Raw genomic sequence first — 25,269 nt, forward strand, 5'->3', positions numbered from 1 at the left:
GGACACCACTTTGACACTGTTTCCACACCCTTCTGATTCATTCCAGCCCCATGGGGCAGCTGTTACACATTGTTCCTGCAGCCCCTGGGCTTCAGATGCAGAAGAGAGGAGAACTCCTGGCTTGTTTACAGTAAAGCACTACCTGCTTTTGCCAGACAGGGCCTAACAATGCTGTGCCTGCTCTCAGCAATGCCCCACAACATCAGAGTCATTATCTGTCTTGCTAAAAGCAGCAGTGTTAATTTTACAACACTAGGTTATGCAGGAGATAAAAGGCACAAATTTCTGGTCACATAAGTTTGCTCTGTAAGATGCCCCCTGACCCAAATGCTGCAGGTTGGGCTTGACTGTGCTTTTGGCTGGATGATTTGAGAGGAAAGGGCAGCTCATCACTGTGGAGCAGGAGGAAACACAGTTAGAAAACCTAGCAATAAAACTATTTCCCCTGGGGCTTGCTCTACATGGGTGCCATGCAGGAAATCTGTGATGTACCACAAAGCCAGCATCCCCACTGGGATGAGAACTTTAAGGGCCAACAGGGCTGTCAACTTTATTACTTGTGCTGGTCTTATAAATGATGCCTATTTCCAAAGTTCTGGCCACTAGCATTGACTATTGTCAAAGTAAGCCAGATCTCCAAGGAGCACAGTTTTTACAGAAGGAGAAAATGGCACCAAGTTTTCTTGGCACCTCTTTAGTCCAGCCTTTTGGTGTGTGCTACAGTGGTGGGCCAGGGCCATTTAGTGAAGTCTGAAATTCCACCCTAGACAAAGCCTCTGGCAGCAGACAGGCAGCATGGCTGTTTTGTGCTGAAAGTTTAGACACTCTGAAACCACTAGGCTGTAAAAGTATTTCATCTTGACTCATTAGTTTGACTGATCTTTGAATATTTTAAGGAATAAAAGCTGTGATTTAGTTTTCATTTATTTTCATAACAATATTTATCACTTAGAGTAACTAGGACAGCTTCCTGAAATCTGGGCAAACCTTAATGAATTCTTACCAAATTCAATGAATCACCATGGAGCCCATATTGCATTTCAAACATTTGGAGTGTGCTAGTCATTACTCACCTACCTCTAACTTTCAAACAACAGCTCTAGGAGGCAGAAAAAATGAAAAAACATCTGTTGAAATATAGTCAGAGAAAGTGTTTGCTACTGCTTACAGAAATTAAATGTGGTTGTAGGAAATTGAATGATTCCATAAACGCTTCATAACAGGAGTATATTTAGTACCAGTTTTATTTGTAATGATTCAGTCAGCCAATTATAGAAGTAAGTACTTGATGATAAAAAATTACTGTTATTTAGAAATATGATTTTGACATTGATGCAAAGACAGTCTTGATAGAATGGCTTGACTCTTTCGCATTTAAAGTTCAGGATGACAATAAGAGACCAAGACACAGTGGATAGATGATGTAGTTGAGAATCGTATGTTGAGAATGGGGAGCTTACTCTAAAGGTTTGTGAAAAGGACCTTGCAAGCTGAAATCACAGATCAAAGCCAGTAAACACACATGCTTCGTAGCCTAACACTACCTCAAAAGCCCATACAAAATTAATTATATCTTCCCAAAATGCTCAACACCACTAAGTCCAACTGAGGCTATGTATAACAAGGACATGAGTACTAAATAAATACGATTTCTTTTCTTTTTTGCTTTTGTCCTCCAGATGGAGGACAGTGAAGATGGAAATTGAATCTCAGTACAAATCAGAAGTGGGTACAGTTTCTTGTTTGATGTTCTGAATATTTTAATTTATTTTCCAAAGTGTTTTTTTTCCAGCTCTTTCTATTAAATGTAAATGAACCCAATGGACTTCATGTGGAAAAAAGTGCAAGTGTAGTTTGCTGATGGATATATTGTGACAATCCAAAGGAATATTAGATAGTTCAAAAAGTCATTAGTCTCCTCTAGGAAATTATTTCAGCAGAGAGTAGGACTAACTGTACTTACCTTTGTGGAAAATTGAGTCAACATTAACTTCTGGCAGAATACATAGATGGCTGATGGCTGTATGACATGTAAGGGCATACAGAAGAATGAACTTCAGAAGACTTAAGTAGGATAGTTCTATGATTCTATGATTGTAGACAGAAATTTGGTCTGTACAATTACCCATCAGAACTATGAGTGTCATGATTCTTTTCTGTCCTTTTTTACCTACAGAAAAATCTAAGCAAATTGTACTGGCTGCCCCAGAAATACCCTTTGCCTGGACTCTTTGATGATTAATCAGGTTTTGAAGTGCCAGCCACTTACTGTAGGCATGCTGTTAGGCGAGGACATTCTGAATAGACAGGGCAAGGCTGAGCTAAATCTTCACTGCACCCTCACAACAGAGATCAACTGGCTTGTGTTATTGTACTAGACTTCACCACATTAGCAAAACATTTGCTTCTCCTGTTTTATGACATGCCTTCTTCCTTCAGCAAGGGTGTTCATATTTTAGTTACAGGGGAATAATATCTTTTTACAATGTTTGTGTCTGCCATAGCTTTCCTCCTTTCTCTAAGAGCAATCACCATCAAGGGAGGGAGAAGTTCTTTCTTACTATTTTATAGTCACTTTTAATACTGGTTAGTCATCAAAAGAAATTGCCACAAAGAAGATAATGTTTTTAGGTCTACAGGAGTAGCATGCAGATGCCTTGGGCCACATTTTCCCCTCAGGGCTTTGCACTGCAGGACAGCCCAGCCCCAGGTAGTTGAGCAGTCTCAACTCAGGTCCTGGGGGAAATGGTGGGAGAGGGCTTTGAGCGGCCAGGCAAGCCAGGGGCTGGGGAGCTGCACCACACAGGATGATGGGAGAGAAGCAATGCTGGATCTCCCATTGCTCCTCTCAAGAAAGCCAGCCTGCCTCTCAGCGCACTCATCTTCAGCAAGGCTCTGTGGCCACAGGACTTGAGCACTTGCACCTGTACCTGCATGTGGGCTGATAACCCCACCTGCTGTGCTGCAGCTGCTCTGACAAACAGGCAGCTGCTCCCCAACATGTTAATATTTTAATGAGATTTCTATCTGCTTGCTCTTATTGGCCTGTGTTGGGGCAAGTCAGGTGTGCAGTGAGGTAGCTGTGAGTGACATGAGGAGGCAGAGATCTCATCTACCCTGACTATTAATAACGTTTTATTTTTATCATTCAGACCACTTCCTTACATAGGATGTGCCAGGTTTTGTATGTTCACATCTCTTGAATAATCATCCTCTCAAGCTGCTTTATTAAGAGGCCATCTTCAAGGTGGGTAATGAATTTCAGTGAAGGGGTTTCCCTTACAGCAATAACATGAAACAATAAAGGAGTACCAACAGGGATGACATGTCACTGGATGTGAAATTTGTTAAGTGCTTCATATGGATGCCATGAAAGGCTCTGAAACACACACAAACCAGGTTTACAAATCCCCCTTCCCCTCTTTTGGTGTTTTTTACATCTTGAGAGAAATATTAAAAAACTTTTTTCAAGGTAGGGTACCAAGAATATGCATAAATGTGCTCAGTCTTCTGCCAGGTTGTCCCTTCAGACTTCTGTAAGTGTGTCAATGCTTATATATACTTGAGACACATATATGCCACCAATCAAGCTCTCTGCAAATGTACTAAGACATGTCCATGAGCAAAATAAATGCATTTCATCCTTGATGTGCTGGAAATAATTCTCTCTCTCTCATTCTCAGCACTATCTGTTAGCCTGAGCCCTGTAACAGGCCAATGGAGCTAGAGCTGTCCTTAAGAGCAGGGTCTGTGTGCACTCCACTGTGCAGCCTGCTCCCATGACTGTTGAAAATTCTCCTAAGAATGAGCTTCAGAAATAAAGCAGGACTAAATTCAGAATAAATTGCACAAAATAGCATGCAAAATCTAGCAAAGACTTACTAAAGAACATCCTTTTCATCAAAGCTTTTCTATCAGTCTCCAGAATACAATAGAAACTCCATGAAGCTTTGTAAGACTTAGTCTGCTGGAGCAATTAGGAAACATCTTCCAGACTTTCAAGTGCTCTTATACTAATCAGAGAATTCTCTATTATCTTTGTTATAGTGTCAGAATTTTTTTGATGCAGTTCACCAGAAGGATGTAGCTCCTAGACAGGTTATTACAGAACTAAAGCCAGTTTAAATTGGCAGGTCTAGAGGAGCAGTTCTTCAAACCATGCAGTAAAACACTGAGGAATTCAGCCTGAGAGAGGCAGAAACGTAAGTAAAAGGGACGCTGACATTTATGAGCACACATGCATCTTTGTATTTCAATCTACATTATGCAAAAGGTATTCTGCAACTGATTGGTTTTGCATCTGGGAAGAGAAGGGAGCAATAAAAAATTACTAATTCAGAAGATGACATGACCACTTAAATTCAGTTTTAAATTCATGCCTATTTTTGAAACTGTAAGACATGGACACTTTGAGTGTAAATCACTTCCACTTGAACACAGCTCATGAGAAACATTTCTGAGCAATTTTCTCTGTTTCTATCTCAAAGAGGTTGAAAAAAAAAAGTGTGGCTTTTTTTTTTTTTTTTTTTACCACGAAATTTCTCACTCTGCTTATTCACCATGTAATATAGCTGAGTTTTAAGTCTTTGTGAAAAGATACAGATTTTGCAGGGTCGTTCTAATCCTCTGTGATGTTTGAAAGGCTTATTGTTCTTTACCAAACCTGTTGCTGTGTTATGAATTCACAGTATTGACAGTATTCATTAGTATTCATAAAAATATTGATACAATAGTTTGTAATATGTTTTGCATTGTGCAGAGCTGGATCTGGGAGGCATTTCCAAAGTAATACTACTCAATTATCCTTTCTGTTTGAAAACCTTTGCATGATGTTAGTGTATAATCGGGGGTAAAGCATGAGTCCATGTATTTCTATCACATCGTACAATAAAATATGCTGCTTCCCTTCAAAATACCCTAAGGGAGGTGTCTTACTTTCAATCTGTAACTGTATAGACTTTTACAAGGTACTGACATCCGGCTCTAATGTCAAGCAGAGAGAGACAGAGAGAGGGAGACCTGCATATAAGATGCATAGGAGAGCTGGTCACCATTTCTACATGATGTCTGTGTCTATGGTTGTAAATCAAAGTAGTGTGGAAATCAGATGCTTTTGGAGGATGCTCCAAAATGGGTCAGTGCTATCCAAACTGCCACTGTTGTAGGTAGCCTTCAACCAGGCTGGCTCCCAAGTGGTGCCTGGGATGATTGGGTACCGGCTGGCCCAGAGCAGACCATACTTTGGACTCTTCTAACAATTTGCTAGTAGAGATGAAGAGGACTCACTGTCTGGAAAGTTCCTGGAACTGCTTTAATTTGAAGACAAAATCACACAAAAGTGGAAAAAAAGAGACTCTCTTGCCATTCGTGTTCCAAATGCCAAATCTCTGTAACAAAAGTACAATTCTTTGTTCTGGAGCAGTCACAAACAACACACCTGGATCTGTGCCAGTGGTATAGGTACCCAAGGCTGTCTCTGACATTGGAAAACAGCTAAATAACAAGAATGGGGATCAGTAAGAACAGCACAAGGCTATTAAGACTTTGGGGCCAGAGTATGCATCTCTGGAGCTATTGCACCTCAAAGTCATTTGCTCTAATGAGCCATTCCACTGTTTTCATCATGTCAGGCTGCCTCAAGCTGCTTAAAATTTACTTGGTATTGCAATACTTTTTGGACTTCATCTAAGTGTGCAAAAGTACAATTCCTAATTCTTACACCTGGCAGATGCTTGGCTTCTTGAAACTGGGTGGGAAATGTAAAATGCTTTTCATGTCAAGCTGAATGACCTTGTTTTGCCATTAATACCCTAGGCACAGACCCAGACCATGCCATGTTTATTTTAAAGTCACAGAATCCTCATAGGAATCATTAAATAACTTGTTTAAATTGAGCTCTGAACAAAATAACATTTGTCACATTGCTTCAAGCAATAACTGTTTTCAGGGAAATTACCTTAATGAGAATATATTTCCCTTATTTCTCTTATTATTAATACATTTCTCTTATTATTCACATCCTCCTGTGGATTTGCTGACACTAGCACAGTTGTACACAGGTGATAAATGGCTTTTTCTTTGGGATTGATTTTCCACTTTTATCCCATCTCTTAAATTGCAACAAAACAATAAAACTAAATAGAAAGTAGCTATAACACCTACAAATTCAAATGTGACAGCTCATTATGGAAATTCTGGCAAAGACCTGAAAAAACAAAGACCTTTTGACATTCTAAAGCTCAGTTAACCTGGATGAGAGGGTGGGATTTTATGAGTGTAGGGATCTCTTGCACTTTAACAACTTTTATTTGGGTAAACCATCAAACATTCACCTGTATTTTCACCCCAACCCAGAAAGTGCAACATACACTTTCAGTTTGATGTGATGAAACACTGTCCAACAGGCTGCCACACAGTCCCAGCATCACTTTGGGAACCTTGACCATTTTAGAGCTCTGGGCCATTTAGCCTCAGACACGGGGATTGTTCCTTGGTCTTATCTTTCCTTGGTGTAGACCTGTCCAAGGGGGCTCCAGAGGCAGGTGGTCCCAAATCAAATGTATTTCCTGAGAAGTAAGATGAATGCTGTCCACAGATAAATTGCACAGTTGTGTTTCAAGCATGCTTTCATCATCATTATAAAAGTGATGGCAGTAATACACTTGGCAGGTTTCTCATCTGTCCTTACCAGTGTAGTTTTAAATGCCAGCATTAGTCGGGCACTGGGAGCCAGCATTAAAATCTTGTGTGATGGACTGATTTGGGAACCAGGACTGAGTAGCATGTTTCTGATGGTGGTGAGACAGCTCTGTCCAGAAACTGACTTTTACCTTGTGAAAGTTTATAGACTCAATGTAGCCGTTCAGCCATGCACAGAACACACACTGTAGCAGAATAGTGCAAACCCAGGTTTCTGTAGCATACAGTAAACAAAGCCAAAGCAAATATCTGTACCTAAGTATGATCTAAGATGCTTCTTCTAGGCAGCCTGGTGGAACAGTGCTAAGCTTCTGTAAAACTGGATCATTTGACACTTGCAAAGCTTGTCAAACTGTTCTGAAAATACCCAAGGCACTTTACCATATGCAGTAAGAAAAAAAAAATAAAATAAAACAAGCTGTGGTGTCTAGCAGCTGGCATGTCATGGGTAAGTAAAACCAACCTAAAATTGTAACTATTGACATAAGAGATGTAATAACTTCCGTAGGCAAAATGGTGAATGCAGATTGGCATAGTTTAACTGAAGTGAGTGATTTTGTGCTGGCTTATCCCATGGATGTGCTGATCCTGAAGCATTATCAACTGAACAGGGGTGGTGTCCTGGTTTAAGTCAGGATGAAGCCAGTTTTCCTTTTACTGATTTTTTTTTCCTTCAGCAAGCTTTCTTTTAACTAGACACAGAGCATTCCAGCTAGGAATGATAATAAACAGTGAAATGTTTTTGTAACTGCTGGGGCTTCAAGTTTGCACCTTCAGTCTGCTGGCTCAGACACTACAGGGAGATCTATGACCCCCCAGTAGGAGGCTGAGTTAGACAGACAGCAAAACTGGCCAGAGATATTCCATTCCAGGTATCTACGTAAGCTCAGAGGAAGATCAGAGATCACAGAAGACAACTTCCTTCCTGCTTCTTCTTCCCTTCTCTTCCATCTATGGCCGGCGTCTGGGGAGGACTCCGTCCATCCATCACTGTCGACCCCCAGGCTCGAGCTCTCCTGACCCTCATCACTCTGTGCTTTCTCCAGCAGCAGCTCCGGGACTTTTCAGACTGTTCCAGCTGAGGGGAGTGCTGCCGGAGTTGCTGGGGGTGGGGGGAGGCGAGAGGCTTTTGGAAATATCTGAACATATTTGTATATAATTGTATATATTTTCTTATATCATTCATTAGTGTTTAATTAAAGCTGTGTAGTTCAGTTTTTTATCCAGCCAAGTCCCTCTCTTTTTCTCTCTCTCCTTCCCTACCTGGGTGGGAGGGGGAGGGGATCGAAAACATTGTTGTCGGACCCAAGTCAAACGGTGACATGAATAAATAAAAGAACAACAGAATGAGAAAATGAGGGTAATGAACGAATAAAAGAATGACAGAATGAGAAAATGAGCAAATGAATGAATAAAAGAACCATGAGTCAAATGGTGACTTGCTTTATGTCACTTTTAGCCAAGATTATTTCTCTTGTGTCACATTGAAGCCTCAGAAACATGTGGGCAGTCGTAATTGAAAGGGCTGCAAATTACTTCATAGTAGCAGAGCTGAAATAGTCAGTGATGAGAACCTCTTCAGCCAGGAGACAGGACCTAAGGAAAAATGGAAATGTATCCATCATTCTGCATGTTTTTGCAATTGAAGAGGAAAATTATCACTTCTTCTTTCCCATTGGCATCACTGTTATCAGACAATTATCCTTGATAACTCCAACCTATTATAGCTTGGAAAGAAAATTAAGGTTTTTATAGGCAGAATGTCTCCCAGTTATAAAATTTAACATCTTGATTTCCAGTCATTTCATGCATCTTATATGTATAGAGATGTATATAGTCACGTATATATATGCAAATATACAGATATACACACGTATTTGAACACATAAACACACACAGAGATACTAGAGATAGAGAAAGCTAGAGATACTTATGTATGTAATTCCTATTCAGTCCCACTGTCTGTGAATTTTATATTTTTTTTCCCTTTCAAGTATCTTGAAAATGAGTTATTCTTCTTTTGGGCAGTGTTAGCACTGTAAGTTAATTCTATCACCTTATACCTCCAGATACTTCAGATAATCTACTTAGAATGAAATATTAACTACTTAGAATTAATATAATTAATGATTTTAAATTTCAGTCAACTTTACCACCAACTGAAGAAAGTATCAAAAAATTTAGACATGAGGGTGAGCCCAGGTAACATGAAGTAGCAAAATATCAGATTGCCCCAGTCCTTTACCAGTTTATCGTCCTTTTCACCTGCTTCCTGATGACTTTTTTTCTCTCAGCAGTGAAGCAGTACCCATATTGCTGGTGTTTACTTAGCCCTGCAGAAGATTTTTATAGTCTCAGCATCCGTGGTGCACTTATTCAGCTTTACTTCAGTGAAATGAATTACAACACTGATTATTCAGTACAGAAAAAAACCCAAACCAAACCAAAACCAAAACAACAATAACAAAACAAGCAAACAAAATAAAAACAAACAAAAAACAAAAAAAACCCAACCAAACAAAAACAAAACAAAACAAACAAACAAAAAAACCCAAAAAAAACCCCCAACAATCCCAAAACCAAACCAAAACTCCACAGGAATAATAGCTAAGGCAAGTTATTTGGTTTTTTTTGGAACACACTGGTAGATTCTGCTACTAAAAAAAAATCTGAAAATCTCTAATAGCCCTATAATCTGAGCAATTTATTTTCCCCTGAGTGCCTTTAATTTATTAGTTTGTGCATTTTTAACATCTGTTTACAGTTTCAGTGCTATTTGTTACCAGCTCACTTTTCATTTCCAGGTGCTCAGCTGACTTTACCAGCAATTGCAGCAATCACACAGACACAGCACTTGCTGGCTCAGCTTACTACAGCCTGTTTGTATGTCCTGTCAAAATCAAGAGTAGCAGGAAACTCTGGTCCAGAGAACAACAGCTTTTCCTCTAGACTATGTAGTCCCCAGCCCCCAGCAGCTGAAGAAACAGAGGCTGTGACAGAGAGATGAACTGTTCTGCTTTTATCAATTTTTTTATCAAGATCACACATAAAAGCCTGTTAAATCAAAAACTATATAAAAATCCCAGCTATGTCAATTTATTTCTGCTCTCTCATTTGTTTGTGGTATTTTGTTTTGTTGTTGTTTTTTCTTAGTTTGGTTTGTTTTTTTAAGTCAGCCTGATGACAATAATGAAGTGATACTTTGGTAATATTTATATTATTTATATCTAACCTGAGTTGTATGCAAGTGTTCATTTTGACGGCCATTAGAACACTGAGTTATTCTAATTAAACTCATTATTCAGATTACTTCCTATCCTAGTTTGAGCCTGGATGAAGATGCTTTTCCTTTTACTTATTTTTTTTTCCTTCAGTAATTTATCTTTTAACTAGCAAGTTAAAAGCGAGTTTTCCAGCTAGTGGACTGATAATACTGGAATGTTTATATTACTGTTGGGACTTCAAGGTCACTTTGCTCTACTTAGTGACTCTGCAGCTCAGATGCTAAAGGAGCAGAAGAGTCATATCTGCAGCCCTCCTGTAGGGAGGAGTGGACTAGATGGACAGGAACATTGACCAAAGTATTCCATTCCATGTATGTACATAAACTTGGTGTAAGGTCAGACATCACACAAGTCAAACCCCTTCCTTTTTCTTCGTCCCTTCTCTTCCATCCACGGCTGGCATCCAGGGAGGACTCCATCTATCCAACACCACTGATCCCTGGGCTTGTGCTTTCCTGACCCTCACAACTCTGCCCTCAGCTCCTGCCTGCTCTGCTGCTCTCTCCAGCAGCTCTGGGACATTTCAGGACTGCTCAGAGGTAAGGGGAGTGCTGTGGGAGTTGCTGGGGGTGGGGGGAGGCAATAGGGTTTTGCACATTCCTGCACGTACTTGTATATAATTGTGCATATTTTCTTTTGTCATTAGTATTTAATTAAAGCTGTCTAGTTTAGTTTTCAATCCAGAAAGTCTCCCTCTCCTTATTCTCTCTACTTTCCCTACCTGAGTGGGAGGGGGAGGGGTTTGAGAGCATTATTGTCACTGGTTTAATTGCTGATGCTGAGTCAAACCATGACACTCATTATTCAGATTACTTCCAGCTGTAATCAAGACTAATTTAAACTAACCGATATATATATATATTTTTTTTTTTTTTTAAAGAATGAAACAATCAGTAGCCACTCTTAGATGCAGTTCAAAGTTTACCAGATAAAGAAAACTAGATGCACAAATGTATATGGCATGATTTGATAATGGTGTTTTTATCTCAAACTCACAGCAACCATGTGATAAGCTGTTGTCGTTCAAAGTAAGGTTATTCTGCTTATAGAAGACCTATTATTGCATAGATACAATGAACCATGTAGCTAAAGGATAAACTCTAAGTAAAATGCCTGTACATATTAATCATATCAGACTAGGTAGGGTGAGCAGCTTCTAGGGGAGATAATAGTGTTTATTACTAGTCATCTGTATCACTGATGACAACATTCAGTAGTGTTTTAGATAAGTGACAGCAAATATCTGGTGGCAAGCTGGGAATTAAAGAGTATACTGCCTATAGATGTATTATGTCATATAAAAAATTTGCTGAATAGGACATATGTTAGAATTTAAAACCATTGGTGGGATACTGATCAATAAAAAGGTTATATTTTAAATAAATAGCTGTAGTTTCAATTTATTCTGGGAACACTGAATATTGATGTTCAGGCTGTAGTTACTTCACTCATGAGAGGATCTGAAGTCACAAACATATAAAGATTTCATCATCTAAACAGAGCAACTCATCTCCCTTTAAATTGCTTGTAAATTGAAAAATAAACCAACCCACCCACTCACTACTGTCTGACAAAAACAAAAGGATTCTCAAAATAGGGGAAAATTATAGAATTGAAAGAGCAAGATTTCTCAAAATGGTCCTTGGGATTGTCTTTCTGGATCTGACAAATGAACTGTTTAGATCTTCATAAATAGACTGGTAGGTCTGAATACTTCATAGTCGAAATATATTCACCAATAACGCTGAATGCTTTGGAGAAGCAGATCTGATACTGACAGTGGCCAGGTGGGCTGTAAGGGAAGGTTCTTCCTCAGGCACTTAGCACGTGCTGTATGTCCTCAAGCATGAAGAAAAACATCCTATATAAATGTGTCCCATCAACTGCAATCACAGATGTTCCTATTATGTGGAACTGACTCTTCTGCGAATTGCTAAATTCTTGTTCTCAGCAATATCCTGTGGCAGTGAATTTCATGTTCTGCATGCTATGTGACAAATATTTCATTTCAGCCTTTCCGTTTCATTTAATGTCACCTTGTTTATGTCTTCTGAGAAAGGGCAAATGAGAACCCTTTGAATTACCTTCTCTATATCATTCATTACAACAGCCAAAGGTGGCACCGCTTCCTATTATTAGGTTTGCTTAGTATTTCCTAATATGGTTCCCTGTTTTCAGGTGCTTCTAACTTTGTCAGACATGAATGCTTCAGGCTGAAAGTGTCAGAGCTACAGGCCTGCTTTGAGCTGATTATTTATTTATTTATTTATTTATTTATTTTTAAGGTTTCAGGCAAAGCAGATTAGCTACTTCTGAGAATGAAGAGAACAACAGAGGGAGGAAAGCAGCTGAATTTTTGGTGTTACGAAAAACCCCATGATCTCATTTGGACAGAACCCTAAACCTAAGCCCTCTGGTTCAGGGTGTTGACACCTGTGAGCTTTTCATCAGAAATGTGCCTGTAGCCACAGTGGGGAAATCTGTGCAGATCTAGCTATGACCCTAGGAATTCCCACTCTCTCCACCTTCAATAATGGTCTAGGAGATTAACAGGTTCCTTTCCTCTGGGCATACACCCTGCGATGGTCACCTTGTGCAACCAGGTGTCCAGGTCTCAGGTCTCCTTTCCTGCCAAGCAACGGAGATGTTAATCCCCTCATGGGGTTAACATAGTTCAGCCTAGGCAGAAGCAGGGATGGGAAACATCAATGTGGGGATACTGAGGCTGGAAGGGGGATAAGGGAGGGGGGTCACATTAGGGAGAAAGTGGACTTAACTGGGTGAGGAGACTGGGCATTGGGAAGAATCAAAACTTCCCCACAGGATGGGACAGGGCTGAAGACCTCAGCTGCTTCCAGCTGGCAGAGGAGGGATGATGGCCACGTTTTCCAAGCCCAGTCATGGTAACCCACGTAGGGCAGGAGTCCAGGAGCTGCAATTGAGTTGCCTGCACGTAATCCAACATGAGCCCCATTGTGATGGAAACAATACCATGTCATAACTCATTGTTTTGGCCAAATGTCACCTCCTCAGTCAAAACAGAGAATTAAACCTCCTAAGGGATAAATATCACACACAGTAGAGGAGACAACTCCTCTGCACTGTTTAATAAAGACAGTGGAATGAGTTGCAGGAGCCTGTCAGAGGAAAAAGGATGGTGTTGAGGTTAAGCAGTGCTGTGGAAGACCAGCCTCTGCCACTGTTCTTCTGCACAAGACCAAGCAAGGCACATGGTAAAAAATGGTATGCTCCTAATTTTCTCTGGTCTGTGATTTGACACCCAGGGATCAGGTCTATGAAAGCATTGAACAGTCAGAGCTGCTGCTTGAGTTAAAATGCTCTCAAAAAAATAATGTTCAAAGTATCTGTAACTGCGTAGTCAAAATTAAATGTGTATGTTTTTTTTTACTCTAATAGCTGTGTCTCAGTTCCCTCTTTCCAAAATAGATCCCTACTCATTTGTGGGCAGGTAACAAAAATACAAGTCATTAACAGATCTAGCATCAATAGGTATCATGGGAAGAAATGAGTAATTCTACCTCCAGCATGTGGTTTCAGCAGCCTGAAGGAGGTAAAACATGGAGCTAAAACAGTGAGAAAGGAGAGCAAAACACAGCAATAAAGAGCTGCTAAATCTGTACTAAAAAAAAATAATCTAACTTCCCAAGCAAAAAAACTCCAGTACTATGTAATTAACAATGGTGGGTGCACCTACAGTGGTATTGCTACTTTAAAAGCAGTTAACCAAATGCATCCCTGAGTTGATTTTATAGTAGTTAACTTAGCTACCCAAAGCAGCCCAGTTAGAACCCAACACCTCAGGGACGGCTGCAGAGCCACTGTGGGTAGCTGTGGAAAAACCTGACGCATGCTGGGAGCTCCCAGCTACAGAGTTGGGGCTGCTGCAAGGACCCACTCTGACCAACACATGGAGGCAGGCAGGACTGCAGGCAGGGTGGAAGCACTCAAGGAGCTAGATTCCTAAATTTTAAGGATTTGGCTCTCCACCCTCAGTGTCATTCCTTTTAATTTACCCCACTTGTAGGTAGCCTTGTACAGTTCCAGTAGGGTGCTCCTCTGTAGCCTGTCCAAAGTGAAGAAGCTCAGTCTCCATTGTTTGTCCTCACCTGGAGATCTCACCATGGTGATTTTAATAGCCCATTCTCGAACAACTCTGGTTTCTGATCTGCCTTTTGTACTAGAATCATCACTGTGAATAATCCAATGAAAGCAACACCACTCATTTGTAACATCAGTTAGCTCACTGCAGCATTGATGTTCACTGAGCTGATTTGTGCTCTGGACCCTCTCTTCTTCTGAGAAATCCATCTATACCAAAGCATTAAAAAACTGTGACCAGAGAGACAAATTTTCATGTTCACTTTTTCCTCCATCAAAATATCAAGACAAATACCTGAATACTTGTTTGGCTTTGAAAAACTGAAGAGAGTGGAACATTAATTTAAGCATGCTATTCCAGCTGATCTCCAGATTAGAAATTTGCATTACAAACCTGCAGTAAAAAAAACTGACTTATTTTTTTAAAACTTTGACTGTACTATTTTTGTCAGGAAAGAGGGATGGTCCTCAGAAAAAGCAAACCAGAAAGCTATCAGCTATAAACACATTTCATAACAGTTTCTCAGTTTTAGAAACAGCTCATTTAATAGCACATTATCAAAGTGCATTGCAAGTTCATTTAGTTGAGAGAGGTAATAAAATCTCAATCATACAAAAAATTGCATCTGAACATATCTCAGAACACACATTGTCATTATTTTAGCCAATAACCAGGTGACATGCTCTCTGTTATCCCCCTACTACCCTCCCAGGGGAAGATAAAAAGGGCAATAAGGGAGACTTTAAGGTTGGGAAAAAAAAGAATAGGTTTCATGAAGTAGTAATAATAATTATTTTGAATTACAAATATCTACAAATATGTTAATACGGAATGCACAATTCTCAGCTGGTAATTGCTTCCTGACCAGAAAAGACCCAAATTTGACTTGGCAGCAGATGGAGGCGCCTGAGTCCAGGGTCCCAGTGACAGTCCACAACAGCTTTGGAGCAGCCAAACCAAGGTACTTGGGAAGGCAGGAGAAGGCAACATGTCTCAGTGAACAATGTTCTTCTCCAGCAAGAAAACAGGATGCAGGAATAGCAGCAAAAACAGACAAGGAGCTCACCAGCCATAGGAGGGCTCTCTGAAGAGCCATTTCATATTGAGCCCCAGGGGCAGGAGCCCTGTGACTGGCTCATGTGGGTCCCCCGACCCACCTTCTCCTCCACACAGGCACAGCTGCTCCCCCCATTGTCACTGGAACACACACACAGCCCCACAGCACCTGGGGGGCTCAGGGCAGGATGGACCTGGGCAAGTTTCATGTTGGTCCTCTCAGACCAGGACACCAATGTAGATGTGTGGAAGACAAAATAACACCAACACGGCATCAGCATCAAAGAGCCTTCATCTCCATGAAACTTGCTGAGGTCAGCCAAGTTAACATATTTTAAAGAAAAAGTTATTTCTTAAGGAGATAGACACAGTACTGGCTGGGCTTTTTCAGCACAACATGGAAAACACAGTACATGTGCAGTGATGTCTGGTGGGTCCTTCTCCAGCCACAGAGGCACATTTATATCTAGGACATGTCCAGGTCTGAACAGCCTTGCCCATCCCTGACACAGGATGACTTGTAAACATTGCACATAAAGGTATGGAGGTGCTGGGAACTGGGAAAATGTACGCCATGCCAAGTCATCAAAATCTGTTTCTTACCTAAAAAGAGATGAATGGAGTTCTTCAGCTGAGTGGATGAAAAGATTGAATGCCTCTGGGCAACAGAGGAAAAGGCAACAGGATGCAATTTGTCTGATGTACTTTATATGTCTTTATTAGGATGAGATGACTCAAGCCCTAGAAATATCTGCTTCTTCTCCATTGATTGCAAAGGAAGGCCAGGCACCCAGCTCAGGTCAAGAAAGCCAAAGAAGCTGCACACATCTAAAGCTAAGTGAGATGAAACTCACCATGGAAGACGTTGCACTTCCTCCCCATCACAGGCACAGTGCACAAGAAACACATGTACATGGAACACACTACATGATACAGGGAGTGAGTATATTCCTTACTCTATACAGCCTGCCCAGACAGCAGAGCTGGAATCAGAAGTGACTCCCCACGACTTGGTGGGCAGATATATTGTTTTTAAGCTGTGCAGGCTCAGGAAACACAGGAAAACAGTTGAGAATGGTCCCTATGAGAAAAGCATGAGAAAATAAACTACTCTGTCTGTGCTGGGTTATAGACTAATTTGCATTGGAAGGGACCTGTAGCCCAACCTCTACTTCTGTTTGCATCGCTGTAGCTAAGGATAATGTTTCACATTTTATAACTGATGATACAATAAACTCTGTGTTATTCAGCATTTCATAATTATGATTTTCAGTCACAAAAGACATTGTTTCTTACAGGGAGATAATCAGGAAGTGAATAATAATAGCACTCCTCTGTTCATGATTAAAAATGATGGATTAAAAACTATGCCATGCTTGAAAGAGAATTTCAGAGGATATTCATTTTGGTGGTCTGACGGATATAAGTTCAGATAAACGCATTCTAAACTTATTCCTAGTAAATGAAATCTATTTCTAATAAATAAACCTATTTCTATTTTGAAAAACTTATTTTCCACACCATTTAAGTCATCAGTAGGAGCACAACAGAAACGTTAATTTGAATGGAAAACTTTTGGTGTCAGTTCAGAGGTGCTAAATAACAATAAACAGAATCACAGAATGATAGGGGTTGGAATGTACCAGTAGGGGATCATCTAGTGCAGCCTCCTTGCCAGAGTAGGTTCCCCTAGAGCAGGTTGCACAGGATGGCACCCAGGTGGGTGGAAGTGCTGTTACAGCTGAATCAATGTTCTCTTGAAGTGCACGTGGCAATATGTGTTGTTAAAACCAGTAATATATTTAAAAGTTACAGGTCCTACTACTAGAGATGCACTAGTACTCTATAAAATGCTTCCAGTCAGCATGGCAGACAGAGGCTTAATGCGATGTTACTTGGGTTAACATGTTATGATATTAGGTTAGGGTTAACAGTTTTTTAATTTGTGAGAATTTATAGAAACAGGACTGAGTATCTTAACTGGTCTATAAACTGTGCAGGGTTACAGCAGGATAAGCATAAGAGGAGGCTGGAAAATCTCTACATGTCCTTTTGGCAAAGAAGATCCTTGGGGTAAAACAATGGGTAGAAATATGGACAGCAAAGAAATTGGAAGTTTTAAAAGCACTTGAGTCAAGAAGGTGATGAAGTTAGTAACAATTCTTCAGCTAGTAAAACATCATGCTTGGACAGAAACATGAAAGAAGACCAAAAGGTTAAAAATTACTAAAGTGAGAAAATAAACTGTCATGTTTCTGAATACAATCTGAAGGAAAAATAACAAACTCACTTCCCAAATTCTCCTGTGTACCCAGGACACATCTGCCATTGGCAGCCTCCATGAGGTGATCAGCTCAAGCACACCAGCTCTTTAAACTCCTTTGGGCATCCATGGACACTAGCTGAGCTCTGGTACCCTTCAGAACAGATTAATGCTGGTACTTGAAGTATCTAACCTTTCCTTCTCCTTGTGGCAGCTTTGATGTCTATGTGAATTTAAAGTGAGATACTAAAAGAACTATATATGTCTGTTCTATCCAACACTGCAGTAATATTACATTTAAAAATACGCTCCTGTCTTTGTAAAATGCAAGAACATTAACATAAAAAGTTAACCTGCTCTGCCTATTTGATATTCTCTCACTTGTTGTGTTCATAATTTTTAAAATGTAGCAGTGAAGCAAAATGGGTGAAAAGAAAAACATCTATACTTTAGCCTCACTAGAAGTCCGAATTATGTCTACATTGACATAAAGAATTAGGCTAGGGAATATATCTCAACTGTTACAGAATATTAATTTAAAAATATTTTTATATATGTATGTAAGCTCACGCACCCACAGAGTCCTATATCACTTAAATATTGTTAAGGCTCAAATAGAAATACTTGGTTTAACCGTGGCAGACCGTAAAAAGCAAAGGTATCTTAGGAACTTTTTAGGTATGAGATGAAGAACTGAGGTTACATGTATGGAATGCTGATTAAAATACAGAACTGAAAGAAAAAAATAATCACAATAGCCAATATGTATATATACACTTGCTGGAGTTCTTGCATCTGCAGTCTGGACAGGTGGTGGGACCACGTAGAAGCAACTTACACACAGACAGAGTGGAATGGGGAAGACAAAAGCCAACTAGAAGCTCATAGGTCAAGACAAAGGACAAGGAGGGTTCTTCACCTATTAAGGTCCTGGGCAAAACAGACTCAACTTGGGGAAAAAATAATAATTTAATTTCACACCAATCAAACACACACAGGACACAGACACACACACAGAGCAGGGCTTGCATATGTTACCCCACCCCTCCCTTCTTCCCGGGCCCAAATCCCTTTGTTCCCGGTTTCTCTCCCTCCTTCCCCCCAGCGGCACAGGGGGACAGGGGATGGGGTTTAGAGTCAGTTCACAGGCTGGTGGTTCCTGCTGCTCCTTCCTCCTCAGGAAGAAGGATTCCTTACAGTCCTTCCCTGTTTCCCCACGGGGTCCCTCCCATGGCAGAGAGTCCTCCATGAACCTCTCCTTCATGAGTCCTTCCCACGAGGTCCAGAGCTGCTCCAGCCTGGGCTTCCCACAGAGTCAGGGGCTGCTTCGGGAACAGCCACCTCCCCTGGCGGGGGTCTTCCACAGCTGCACAATCAGAGTCCACTGGCCACAAAATCCACTGGCCCCAAAATCCAAGTCTAGTGGCCCCAAAATCCAAGTCCACTGGCCAAATTCACCCCTTCTGGAGCCCCCAGAGAATGTTCCACCACGTTCCTCTACGAGTGCAGGGGGACAGCTGCCATCTTGCCATGGGTTTCAGGGAAACTTCTGCTTGGGCACCTTCTTCCCCTTCTTCCTCACCAACCACTGGGCACTGTTCTCCTCTCCAGTTCAGCTCTTTCCTTTACTGCTCAATCTGCTCAGGTGCTATCTCAGATATTTTGTGTGTTAATCACAGAGGCGAATCTATTGTCCCTCTAAGGGCTCCTTGGTTGGGTTTGGAGCAGGGGGAGCTTCTCAGCTTCTTACCAGAGCCACTCCTGGGGCCTTTCATCGCTACCAGAAAACCTACCAAACTGAACCAGCACATAGTACATCCTGCACATGGCCTGTGCAAGGGTGCTCTGTTATCCACAAAAGGAAACTGCATGAGCACCTTGAGGCGTGTGCCTCAGTCTCTCTGATAGATACTTCTAATCTCATCCTCTAGCAGCACTGTACGAATGTTCTTGGCCACCCCTCTAATCTCTCTTGCACCAGTCCAGGAATTTAATCTCTAGTGACACAGTATGAAGGCCCCTGGATATCTCTCCAATCATTGTTTGTCTTTATTCTAACATTGTTTCTCTGATTTTATTAAGCCTGTTTTGTTTCTTTTGCAGGGAAAAGATCATTCCTATAATTGTTAATCTGACACCATGTCCTCTTGTAATTTTAAAAGGTCTCTTTTCTTTCCAATTTATTCAAGTTGGTCACTCTTTGTGTTTGTATGTTTTGTTGTTGTTTTGTAATCTGTATGCTGAACCTCACCAAAAGGTTAATTCTCTGGATCAAAGTCAGGGGTGTCAGAGTATCTATAATGATCAGTTTCATTGGCACCAACACTTGGTATTACAGAAGTTGAAGTGCAGCTTTGTGAAATTACCACCTAACACCCAGCCTTGTGCAGCGTTGGAATAAAACAGTATCTCAGCTCTGTGTGTTCAAATGGCTCAGTGCACACCAAGCAATGACCCCCAGATTTGGGATAACAGTTTTGACGACCCAACTGGGATCGCAATCACAGCCTTGCCTGGTTCATCTTGCTGCACCTGACAGGGAGGAGAGACCAGAGTGGTACTCCAATGCACACTGACCTGTTGATCAGGGACAACCTCAGCTCCTCTCCTTTGTCAGGCAGTGAGGGACACCAGGTGCAATGCTTGAACTGAGATACTGCGGCAATTAAGGGTACTTAGGGAAGAGAAGCAGTATACCCCTTGTACCCCTTTAGGATGCATCCTGAAACATTGGGAAAAATGTAGACAGGATTCCCTAATAAAATAAAAGATTAAACAACATTGTAATCAATGGTGGCCATTGCATCACTTGGAAGAGAGTGAAAATAGCCTAAAAATTGTCTTCAAAGAATAATCATAGGGAATTTCAGTTGATACGATTGTGATGCTATTGTGTAGGTTGTCCTTTTCCATTTAGCATTGTGGTGCTATCTTAATTTCAGTGTGAGTGGTGTTTCATATGTTGGTGCAATACTCTCTGTCAGCTAAATTTCACATTCCACAGACTTCTTTTTAATCTCTCTCTCTGTCTCATTTTCTCTGTTTCTAAACTTATTTTTGGCACATGGGGGTAATGTAATTTCTAATTTTGCTAAGATTTTCCAGTTGTAACCTGTTGTTTTGAGAGTACAATTTTGCTAAATTCTGTTGGTTGTAATCTGGTGCTTTGAGAGGGATATTGAGCATTTCCTTTTGACAAGCTCTATAATCTTACTCAATTTAAGTAAAGTAATGCTTTGTGTAAGCCTCCTGGGTAGTGGTCTTACTCTTAGAATACCATGCAGAGAATTCCAGACAGAATTCCTATTTCTTGCATAGACACAACCAAAACGGACACAGTTAAAAATATTCGCCTAGATAATAAAATGCATAACTATATCATTTAACATTTATCTTGGCTTTGTATGTTGACTTTCTTACTTATAATAAAATGTCACCTTTTATAAATCTCAGAGTCTGTTTGCAATTCTGCTTTTTATACTTTCTCTCCTTTTGAATAGCACTTTTGAACAAATTGAAGTAGAGCTTGAGAAGGGAGGTCTTCTCTAATCTGTTAATCTTAATTAGTGGGTTATTAATTGAACAAAACAGGCAAGAAAGTCCTAACTCTGCATGCCACATCAGGTATTAGCAAATTTCCAGTTGTTGCCTTAATATTTTGCACTTAAAACTGTAAATATTTGCCTCAATGGAGGCCACCTCCTTTACACAAAAAGAACAGTTGCCAAAGGGATAATTTTTCAGATTGTGGTACTCAGGTGAGTTTTAAGTTGTGATTTGTGACAGCAGCAAAGTGGCAGGCTTGAAAGGAGCTGGAAAGGGGATGGTATGAGGGCACTGGCAGGGCAGATGGATGCTTTCCATGCAGGAGACTGCCCTCCTTCCCAGGGACTTAAATCACAGTCAGACAGCAGCTTGGGACTTGTAAGAAGTCTTTACTTGCTGCTTAATCAGCTGCAATAGGAGATGTGAATCCAACTCTAAGCATCTTAATGGCTGTAAGATTTCTGTCGGCAGCAAATCATGTCATCCCCTTCTGAAGACTGTTCCACTGCATTGGAAAGGTGTCGCAAGAACAGCCCCTCAAGTCTAAAGGAAAGCTCTGTCAGATTTATATCGAGGTCCCAGAAATTATGTTTTTTCCTAGGCAAGGATGTCCATTGTCATGGAATGAATCACAGGAGTGTTTTATGCTGTCTCGTAATGATACCCTTAATTCAACTCTGAAGTATTCAGCCTCAGTTTAATAAAACAAAATATAAAAAACAGTTATGACAAAGGGTTAAACAAACATATTATTTTTTCCAACTGCAGCTGGAAGGATGATTCACAGGGGGGATGAAGCAGTGGTGAGAACTGACACCAGCACTGTTGGGCATGTGTCTTTGCTTTTCTCATTCCTGAAGATGGATCCAGCTGAGACTTGCCAAGTCCTTCAGATCTGCCTGTGGCAGAGAACTATTTCCCCTCCACACTGCTGCCAGTGCTGGGGGTTGTTATATTATCTGTTGAGCTCTCTGGAGGTGGCAAAAGAACCCCTAATAGGCCCACTTTTGCTAGGTCAGACTTGGTGGCACTGAGACCAATTTCTGGTCTTAACTCCTGCTGTGCTGTGGAAGTGCCAGCAGACAGGCTGGCATCTGGTTTTCTTGGGCAATTTGGGGATTGCCAGGGGGAACTCTCTGACAATGAACAGGGTCCCCAGCCAATGGGGGTGTCTTGACCCATGTACAATAATGAATGAATGACCATGGGTCCACTCTGACTTAGTCTATAAAACCAGAGTTCCCTGCTGGGAAGCGGGTTGAGTTTTCCCTTGCAGTAGCTGGTTTGCCAGGAAGCCTACGCCCTTAGGTCAGGACACCACCTTAGGAAACAAGTTATTGAGACTGAGTGACTTCATCTTTGGTGAGTGATACATTTCTTCTAGATATATCTCTGAGTGAGCCTTGTCCCTACTGGACAAGTGACTCTGGGTAGCTGAGGGGGAGGCTTTCCCTTTTGTCTGAGTGAGTGTGCACATGTGGGATTATTATTATCCATGTTAAGATTATTTATGTTAAAACTAGTCAAAAAAGCTCAGGAATTCTTGAGTAGTTGAGATGTAGTGCATTAATATTCCTGACTGACATCTGAATCTGTGGTATTATTTTTGATTTATCGGAGGGCTAAATAGTGCTGCTTGGAATAAATATTCTCCTGTGTGATTTTGCATGTGTTTCCATCACACTGCCTTAATGACCACCCTTTCACATCACAGGCCTTTCAGGAATATTTGATATTCTAGTTTGGAGTAAACAAGTTTGAAATATCAAACTACTAACATTAAAATTATTTTTTTTTCCACTCAGTAAGTTACATTTGTTAAAATAAGAGCACTGCTAACATCATATACTTCAAAGTGGCGAGTTAATATTCTCCAGATCAGGAGACTTTTGAAAGTAAGTTTTCCTGACGTGGCTTAGCTTGTTCTGCATCACATAACCTTTGCCAAGCTTTTTGAAACATGAGCTGTTGTGATGGAGTAAGTAACACATTTGATACCTGTAAACTATCTGTTGGTAGTAACAAATCAGCAGTAAATATATAACGAATGATCTGTTGTGTAAGCTGTGAATGTAACCCATATAGTGTCCTTACTGTCCTTTAGTATGTATGTGTGAACCAAGTTCTTGTCACTTAAGTGAGATCTGTAGCAGTATTTTTAAGTAGTCCCATCCAGTACAATATTTGCAAACAACATCTCAAAGGAGTGTATAGAAGGAGACAATGTTACAGAGCACCTTGTTTAGGCCACAGGGTGATCAGTCCCACAGCAGTCACAAAGTAACTCCTCCAGAGTCCAGTAACAGGTTGATCAGGCCTGATACTGTCACTGGGATGTCTCTGGCTCTTTAGGCTGTCATAATTTGCAATGTATTAACTAACATCACTAGACACGGGTATACAGAAATTACTGATTTTATGTTGTCATTTAAATCAGATGTAACCCATGTATTTGAATTCACCAGTGTCTGTAAGGTGAGCTTGACGTTACCAGTATGTGGCAGGTTTGCCAAAACAGTCTGTCCAGGGTGGATGGAGGGGAGTTTTGGATTTGTTGTAAGGTCTTCTGTGCTGGCCATTATCCTGAGTAGGTGACGTAGGGGAATCAGAAACAAAGTAACTTGAGCCCAGGAAGAAGGGCTCTTTGTGTTGTCTGTGTCCTGTGTGCACTTGATTAGTGTGAAATTAAACTATTTTTCCCCAAGTTGAGTCTGTTTTGCCCATGACCTTAATCAGTGAAGAACTCTCCTCGCCTTTTGTCTCGACCCATGAGCTTCTAGCTGGCCTTTGTCCTTCCCATCCTAGTGTGTCTGTGTGTGCAGCTATGTGGCTGGTTCTTTGCTGTCATGTTAGGTCCAAACCATGACAAGTATGTTTCTCATTTGTCTTCCTTTTCTGGATTCCTAATCTAGGCCCTTTTTCTTTGCCCATTCATGTTTACACTCTGCTCCTCTAGCAGCTCAGCACAATCGTATGGACATCCACCACATCACTCAGTTAAGGCAACCTACCTTACAACCCCAAGATCTTAGGGTATTTGAGCCATTAGCCCAGCTCCTACATCTTTAGCTGGAAATGCAGGCCCTGCTGCTGGCAGCACTTACCTACACCGTTTTTTTCACACAAATAAATATAAGAAGCAGGTATTGCTGAAGGACAGAAACTCCAAAGAGTTACTACATGGGACACATAAAATGCAACACATAGAAGTCCCAAGATGTGATTGATGTTTCACTGCTACCAGGTCTCCATTTATCCTACCTTCAACAATGTGTTTGGGAAGCTTCTGGTCTAGATTAGCCCTGTGGCTGAAGATGGATCTGCTTACATTTGCTGGACATGTGTTAGAATAGAAGCTGTTTTCTTCTTAACAGAGAATTACATCAGACATCTTATGATTTTGACTTGGTGAGGGAGGTGATTCTGCCCCTCTACTCTGCTCTGGTGAAGTTGCACCTGGAGTGCTGTGTACGGCTCTGGAGCCCTCATCACAGGAAAGACGTGGAGCTGTTGGAGAGGGTCCAGAGAAGGGCCACCAAGATGATCAAAGGGCTGAAGCATCTCTGTTATGAAGACAGGCTGAGTGAGTTGGGGCTGTCCAACCTGGAGAAGAGAAGGCTCTGGGGGGGACCTTATAGCAACCTTCCAGTACCTGAAAGGGCTACAGGAAAGCTGGGGAGGGGTTTTTCACCAGAAAGCGTAGCGATAAGACAAGGGGTTTAAACTGAAAGAGAGGAGATTTAGGTCAGATATCAGGAAGAAATTCTTCATCATGAGGGTAGCAAGGCACTGGAATAGGTAGCCCAGGAAGGCTGTAGAAGCTGCCTCCCTGGAGGTGTTCAAGGCTAGGTTGGATGAGGCTTTTTGCAACCTGATCTAGGGTGCTGTGTGACTGCTCATAGCAGGGAGGCAGGAACCTGATGAACTTTAAGCTCCCTTCCAACCTTAACCATTCTATGATTCTATGATACAACTGAAACAAAGCTTCTAATGCTTCTTCCTTTCATACATGTTATAGCAAGAAAGATCAGAGTTGGTGCAGTTGAGACTGTGTCTCACAGGCCAACTTGTGCTGTAACTCCGCAGCTTAGGAGATGACAATGTTTCTTCCAACAGAAATGTTAGTGATGGCATAGGTGTCTAATTGATGCCTGTAATTCTTTTGATCAATTAGAGTTACAAGGTTAAATTACTCACCAATTCCTGTGCCAAAATCTCAGTTTTGAGTACCAAAAAGAGATGTCAGGATTCATAGCTGTTGGAAAAGTTCTGAAAGATTGAGTGTGTCTCAAGTACACTAG

The sequence above is a fragment of the Apus apus genome, chromosome 1 (assembly GCF_020740795.1).
Source record: "Apus apus isolate bApuApu2 chromosome 1, bApuApu2.pri.cur, whole genome shotgun sequence".
Lineage (NCBI taxonomy): Eukaryota > Metazoa > Chordata > Aves > Apodiformes > Apodidae > Apus > Apus apus.